Source organism: Schistocerca nitens, chromosome 1, assembly GCF_023898315.1.
Source record: "Schistocerca nitens isolate TAMUIC-IGC-003100 chromosome 1, iqSchNite1.1, whole genome shotgun sequence".
Taxonomy (NCBI): domain Eukaryota; kingdom Metazoa; phylum Arthropoda; class Insecta; order Orthoptera; family Acrididae; genus Schistocerca; species Schistocerca nitens.
The window spans coordinates 1,031,395,750-1,031,403,883 of NC_064614.1; positions in this window are offsets into that span (position 1 = coordinate 1,031,395,750).

The window sequence follows — 8,134 nt, forward strand, 5'->3', positions numbered from 1 at the left end:
TATCCTTCATATTTGTGGCCATGGTGTATGTAGTTCCTTTATAAATCTTGAGGATATTTTTGTTCTGTAGTTGCAACTACAAAAATGCGTGATATTTATCACCAGACGCGTTTTCGCTTTATTGAAGTAAAGCATCATCAGTGGTCTGTAATTAAGTTATTTACATTTTGAGTTTGCTTTTAGATGAAAAACCAGTTCCTTAAGAATAATTTGATTAATAGTTACGGTGATTTTCGGCTGAATTCTCGCTTACATAGGGAAATGCCGTCTGCTAGCACATCATTGTTTTCGGCGTTAGACACTGATAATTTTGGTCTAATTTTTACTTTTTCCGTAGTGCTATGCATTTCCTATGTGTTTCACACCACACTTTTGTGCACACCACTGTATTCAGCTTGTTTTTGTACTTCTAAGTATTTGTTGTGGTTTGTGTTTTGTAGTGTTGCCAGTATAACCTTTCCACTACTTTGTCTTTGACCTTCAAGCTTTTATTTATATATAAGATTGTTGTTTGTGTGTAATTCTATTTAATTATGTTTCTGTGTATTTATGTACTGTGTAAAAGAGTGGAAAGAATAGCGATGTAGGGATTTTCTTGTGTAGGGAAGGAGAAACCATGATGAGTGGACATAAGTGTATAGCAGTGTGGTGGAGTGTGAGTTAAAGGAGAAGGTGAGGAGCGAGAAGTGAAATGTAACTGTGAGTGGGGGCGGGGTTGAGGAAGAGTGGGAAGGGCGGGGGGGTTGGCGAATGGAAAAGGCTCTTTTCTTTTACATGTAATTTCATCAATTTTTCTATATAGTGTCTGGTTTCCAATATTTATTTGGTCATTGAGCATTTGTTTATTTTGTGTTAATGCCTTGTGTATGTGGAAATTTTCTTGGGAAGGGAGGACGCGTCTGTCTTTACTGATTTTTATGATATTCATATCATTTTCAATATTGCTTGGTCTATGGTATTCTTCTTTTAGATGATCCGCAAATGTTGAATAATTTGTACCATATTTAAATGCTCTGACGTGTTCTTTATATTGCGAGGTACCGGGGCTAGCAGTGTATTTAACACTAAACTCTTCTAGAATCTTCATATATAAAGTATGCCCTAAGCCCCCCCCCCCCCTATTCCAACTCCAACTTTTGCTGTTGCACATGGATTAAAAAAGAAACGCGAACTGACTGTAATCGACCCTGCAAGTGGAGTAGAAAAGAGTTTGGCCCCTGCAATAATTTAATTTGATAAATATGTTAAATAAAGGAAAGTTTCATTAACGTAGTGAGAAATGAAAGGGTTGCTCTACCGATTAACAGAATGATAGTTCTGTCATAACAACATGATTTATTATGACTAAAATCAAAATAACAAACAAAACACATGAAACATTTTACAATTCATCAAATTGGCTCAAATTGGATACTCAAATAAATGCTGTGAAGGTGAAGTTGTCCCTAAACTAGATTATGACATTTATGATGAAGTGGTATGTGGAGCCAATTCCTTGCAACTCAAATCTTAAGAGAAATACACAGTCAACCCAACATTAATTGCTGCTACAGTAGTGAGAATTCAGACAATGAACACCCAAGACAGAACAAAGTTAGAAAAAGACGAACAGGCGCACTCTGCTTAGCTCTGATTATCACCTAGGAAAATCCCTATCTGCCGCTGTTGCGGACATACATTACCAAACTGTCTTCTTAACTGCAAGAACACGATCTGGCGTACCGGAGGCGATGGCTGGTTGCTTCGACTTCCCGTCATGGTGATGATAATGTCGCAAGTATAGCCCGAAACTAATTATCCTGGTCTGGTTGTTCCAGACTAAAGACTTCCTAGCAATACAAATGCGCCTCTGAGGTAGACGAAGAAGGCTCGCCTCACAATCACTGATGGTACAGTGATTGATTTTAACAAGCGAAGTCACACTGTAACTCCGATACAGTCAACTTTAGCCAAAACTGCCCAAGACAGACATCATAGGCCGCTTGTACGCAGAACGCTCGATTGCCAACTGTACTCGGTAAGTTACGTTGAAGTCGAAACTTCAGCAACTTCGTCAAGCAGTTACAATTAAATAAAAGTATATTAGACAGCCAACGGCAGGCAGGCTGTCCAGAGCAGCGAGAGCTCAATCTTGTAACCTACTCCGACCGAAGGGCGAGAGCCGACTCCTCAAGAGCACCCGTACAAGCCAAACACCGAACATTCCCGCCCCCACGACAGTGGCCGTGGTTAAACGTTCCAATCAGCAACTCGAAAACCGGCGGAAAATTCCACTCTATTGCCGGAGTACTACCATTCCACCAATGGAGATTCTTGGCGCCAATTTCTGCGCTGATTTTCCTACGTCACTGAGCTATGCCCTGAGCAAGCCAATCACAGTTACTATTTTGCAGAAAGCGCGGGAATTTTCCGGCCACAACTGCCTGGGTACACAAATCATTCCCACGCCTCGCTGGTAGCCCGCCAGAAAGTGTTTTCGCTAAGTTTCTGCGAAGTAAAGGAACCTCTAGCCCAGCCGCTACTTCAGGCCCCTGCAGGCGTGTCTTTTGACAATGTCGGCGTCTGGAAAGCATTCACTCAACTCCCTCACACCCGTCGGCTTAACCCTTTCAAGATCAGCAGTGCCCGCCTGTCACCGGACCACCCGGGTGCCGAGAGATGCTGCGTGGGCAGTCCGCATGTGAAGGAATAGCGACTTTTCACCGCATGCAATTAGAGAGGAAAATCGTAAGATAGAAATATGAGAGGGGGCTCATGCCACCTCTCAATATCTTTAGTCAAATGACCTGCCAGTCACTATAATGCATATCTTTTCAAAATCTCTGCAACTGAGCTGATCGATACTACATTGTTGATATCTGTCTGGTTTTGATTTTAGTTTTGGTTTCTCCCTGCCCTACACAAAAAAAATCCCTACATCACTATTCCTTCCCTACTTTTACACAGTACATAAATACACAGAAACATAATTAAATAGAATTAAATGAAACAACGATCTTATATAAAAAGAAAACCTTGTAGGTCAAAGACAAAGTAGTGGAAAGATTATGTTGGTTACACTACAAAACACAAATCACAACAAATAATTAGAAGTACAAAAACAAGCAGAAAACAGTGGTGTGCTTAAAAGTGTGGTGTGAAACACATAGGAAACGCATAGCACTGCGGAAAAACTAAAAATTAGACCAAATTATCAGTGTCTAACGCAGAAAAACAACGATGTGCTTGCTAGCAGAAGGCATTTCCCGATGAAAGCGAGAATTAAGCCGAGAATCACTGTAAGTACTAATCAACTTATTCTTGTGGAAGTGGTTTTTGATCTAAAAGCAAACTCAAAATGTAAATAACTTAATTACAGACTACTGATGATGCTGTACCTGGATAAAGCGGAAATACGTCTGGTGATAAATATCACGCATTTTTGAAGTTGCAACGACAGAAAAAAATATCCTCAATAATTATTAAGGAAATACAGACACCATGGCCACACGAATGAAGAAAAAATAAATCAGATATTGAAACAAATTACACGTGCTGATGGAGCCACAGGGTCCGAAATCCATCGTGCCCTTAATAAAACACGGAAGGTTGTGACTGAAGGCATATTTTAGTTCATACCTCCGGTGTACAAAACGATACATGGTCCAGAAGTAATTAACATAAACTTTTCTCAATCTAGCTAATATACTCACCACAAACTGAAGTAGGAAAAAGGAAATATTGTTGCATTTTAGCTAAATGATAAACATGTGAGCAATAAGGAACCAAGACATTAGGCCTATGCTTTCTTCCAGCCTTATATTAAACAAGTAGCTGCTCCTAGCTATATTGCATTCTTTAGCTAGAATGCTTGCTGGATGTGTGTTGAGGGCAACTACGACATAGATTCAGCTTCGCAAAAACAAGAAGCAGTTACATAATTGTGGTTACTTGCTACTGGAAATGCACCAAGGCGATGTGTCCACTCACATTTATTTAGTACTTTAGTGGATTGGGTGATCATCCGGTCTGCCGAGCGCTGTTGCCAAGAGGAGTGCTCTCAGTCATTGTGAGGCAAACTGAGGAACTACTTGATTGAGAAGAAGCGGCTTCGATCTCATAAACTGCCATACGGCCGGAAGAGCGGTGAGCTGACGACACATCCCTTCATATCCGCATCCAGTGACGCCTGTGGAGTGAGGATGGCGCGGCTGTCGGTCGGTACCCTTGGCCCTTCATGGCCTATTCTGACACAGTTTAATTTTAGTTTTACTATCCAGTACTTTACTCCACAAAACTAACTGCTAGTTCTGCACAGTAGCTATCGACTGCAGTGCATCACTATTTAAGACGACTGATCTTACGTATCTTTGCGTGTTGTAAGATAACGCTGAAAAACGGTGCCCAACTTTGAAGACGAAGTAGTTCCTTTAGTTTCGTGATTAGTGATACATTGATAATTTTTTTAGGAAATCATTCTCCTAGGAAGACATCAGTTATTTATAAATAATACGAAAAGTAAATCGAAGCGCAACGTAGTTTCAATAAACACATTATTTAGCCCATATTGTGTAAGCTGCCAGAGTTAATCCTGGGGGACAGTTAAAAAGTCAATATAAAGTTGAAAGAAATTGTGGCACACTGAAAATACACTGGAGTCAAACACAAGTTAAGTCAGCAACGGTATAAAAATAACAGGGAGCGAGACATTTGAGAAAAAAAACTCTGGAAACGATGCAGCACTCAGGAAGAATAAAAATTGCTGGTAGGGACCTGCCGAGGGACTGGGAGATGTGATACTGCGTGAAGAATTTGACAGTTCACTGAAAGACCTACGTCGAAACAAGGCCCCAGGAGTAGACAAAATTTCATTTAGAACTACTGATAGCCTTGGGAGAGCATGCCCTCACAAACCTCTACCATCTCTTGACCAAAATGTATGAGACAGGCGAAATATTCTCAGACTTCAAGAAGAATGTAGTAATTCCAACTCCAAAGAAAAGCAGATCCTGACACGTGTGAAAATTACCGAACCATCTGTTTAATAAGTCATGGTTGCAAAATACTAACACGAATTTTTTACAGAAGGAGGGAAAAACTGATAAAAGTCAACCTCTGGTAATATCAGTTTGGACTCCATAGAAATGTGGGAAAACGGCAAGCAATATTGACTTCACTACCTATAATAGGAGATAAGGAAAGACAAACCTATATTTACAGCCGACTTAGAGCAAGCTTTTGCCAACGTTGACTGGAATACTATCTTTGAAATTCTGCGGGTAGCATGGGCTAAATACAGGGACCGAAAGGATATTTACAACTTACACAGGTATCAGACAGCAGTGATAAGAGTCGAAGGGCATGAAAGAGAGGTACTACTTAAAACGGGAGTGAGAGAGGCGTGCCTCCTATTGCCAATATTATTCAATATATACATTGAACAGGCAGTCAAGGAAACCAAAGAATAATTTTGAGCAGGAACTAAAGTTCAGGGAAACGAAAAAAAACTTTGTGGTAGGCGAATGACATTAAAATTCTGTCAGAGACAGCAAAGACTTGGAGAAGCAGATGAACGGAATGGGTAGTAAGTGTAAGGAGGATATTAAGATGAACGTCAACAGAAGGAAAACAAGGGTAACTGAATGCAGTCGAATTAATACAGGTGATTCTAAGGGAATCAGCTTAGGAAATGAGATGCTTGATATTGTAGATGAGTCCTGCTATTTGGGCAGCAAAATAACTAATGATGGCCGAAGGAGCTAAGATGTAAAATGTAGTCTTTCAAAAGCAAGAAAAGCATTTCTGAAGAATAGGAATTTGTTAACATCGAAGAGAGATTTAAGTGTCAGCAAGTCTTTACTGAAAGTATTAGTCTGGAGTGAAGTCATGTGTGGAAGACTAGACAATAAGAGAATAGTAGCTTTCGAAATGTGGCGCTACAGAGGAATACTGTAGATTAAACGGGTCCATCATGTAACTAATTGTGAAGTATTGAACACAATTGGGAAGACAAAAAATCTGTGGCTTAACTTGGCTAAAAGGGGTCGGTTGATGGAACACATTCTGAGACGTCAGGGGATCACCAGTTTGTTGCTGGAGGGAAGTATGGCGGGCAAAAGTAGTAAAGGGAGAGCAAGAGAGAAAACAGTGTGCAGTTTCAGAAAGGTATAGGTTGCAGTAGTTATTCGGAGATGAAGACAGCAGGATAAAGTAGCATTAAGAGCTGCATCAAACCGGACTGAAGACCACAACAACAAAAACTAGTTTTCAAGCCGCTGCAGTCTCATCACCAGATGGAGTTGTTATGTTATCGGAACATTATCTGGATGACGTACAGCTAGATGCTGTGCTCTCGTAGCTTCCGCAAATAAATCACAGTTGCAGTTTGCCATCCACAAAGGATATACAGATTTCATGTATCTTGGTCTATCTTTTTCCTGCACGCAGATTAGTTTACGTTTGGATCAGCAACTTTGTGTTTCTATACCAGGAGGATACATCTCTACTGAATATGCCAATGGCAATAATAGCACAAGGAAAATACTGTGAGAGGCTAAAAGACATTGGAAGGCTCCGGAGATCATGTTAATTGCACGTTGTTCCTCCACTGTTACGGATACGTATAATGCGCGTCAGTTTCAGTCGTGGTTGCAATGGGTTCCCGACAACACGCATTTCAATCGGGAGCGTTTTGGCTCACAGTAGACTGCGTATAACACCATAAAAGTCTCTGGAGGAGACCAGAGGTTCTTTTCTCAAAGACTTGTTGCCTTCCTTTGGAGTGGTTTACTCGTGAGCAAGATTTGTGTCTGTGATAATTCACCTCACGTCGCGTGCACGATTGACATACCCCGCTGACATAGAAAATCCAAATTATTTTGTGATTTCTTACGAGGACTTCTCACGTGCCGTGACCCATACATCCGGCACCGATTGTTATCAGACTTTCAAAGTCGCTTAACTCAAGACATACCTGTCCGTAACGGGCCACTAATGCATCGAGTCTACACTCGCGCCACCCGCCAGATTAATCGGTAACGTTAGAGGGGCTCTTATTTTTACTTTTTTTTACTAATTATTCTGAAATATACCAAACGTACATCAGATGACAGTTTCATTTATTTATTAACCAAAACTCCTTATACTGAATTAATTTTTAGATAAAAATCATTATGCTGAAGTCACTAATTACAGTACTTGACAACTGCTAAGGAACAACTGATACTTGCAGAGGAACATTTGCCATTTCCTACAGAACAACCAACAATTGTTACGGAGCGCCCGAACAACAATTCATGCAGACGAAGGTGGTAGGGCATGTCTGCAAGACATCATTTGAGAGCGAGTGCTTATGATCATAGATGACCAATTGGGTGGCTCGAAGCCGGTTAGTGTCACTACAGTGGCCACAGTAATCGCTGTGCCCAAAAGTGTCATCTAACAATCAAAAAAGACCGCTGAAAGTGGAGATGCTATATGAAAGCTTGCCGGTAGTTATAGATGGATCAAAGCAGAAGAATCGATACGTAGTCCTAGTGGCGTAAAATATAGGACCTCACTCGTAGGCGGATCGCTGCAGACCTTGAGCTACAGGCTACGTGCCTCCGGCAAAACCATTTCGCGGCGATTAAATCAGGCTGGTGTGTATCCTTAGAAGCCTGTTATATGTATTCCACATCACCCACACCACAGTCGACGAAGAGTTCGGTGTCGTAGGGAGCATGATATTTGAGGCTAACAACAGTGGTTCAGAGTAATGTTCTCCGACGAATCCCGCTTCATTGTGACAAGTGACTCTAGTTTCTGCCCACTAGTTAGTGAGGAGAGAGGGGGGGAATATGCTGCACACAACAGAATATTCATGAATTCCACCGGTAGGGTCTACGCGTTATGATGTGGGTAGGCATTATACACAGTGGCTGAACACCGCTGCATATCTGTGCTCAAGATACCGTTAAGGCATAGCGGTATCGCAGGGAGAGTGCCCTGGATCATTTGCGTCTCTTTAGGGATGTGTTAGGTATCGCTTTTTTGTTTATGGGTGACAATTTCCGCCCACACAGGACCGCCGAGGTGTCGGACACAATGGAGAGTGAAGTTACTGAACGTAGGGAATGGTCTCCATACACTGCGCACCTAAGTCCTATACAGAATG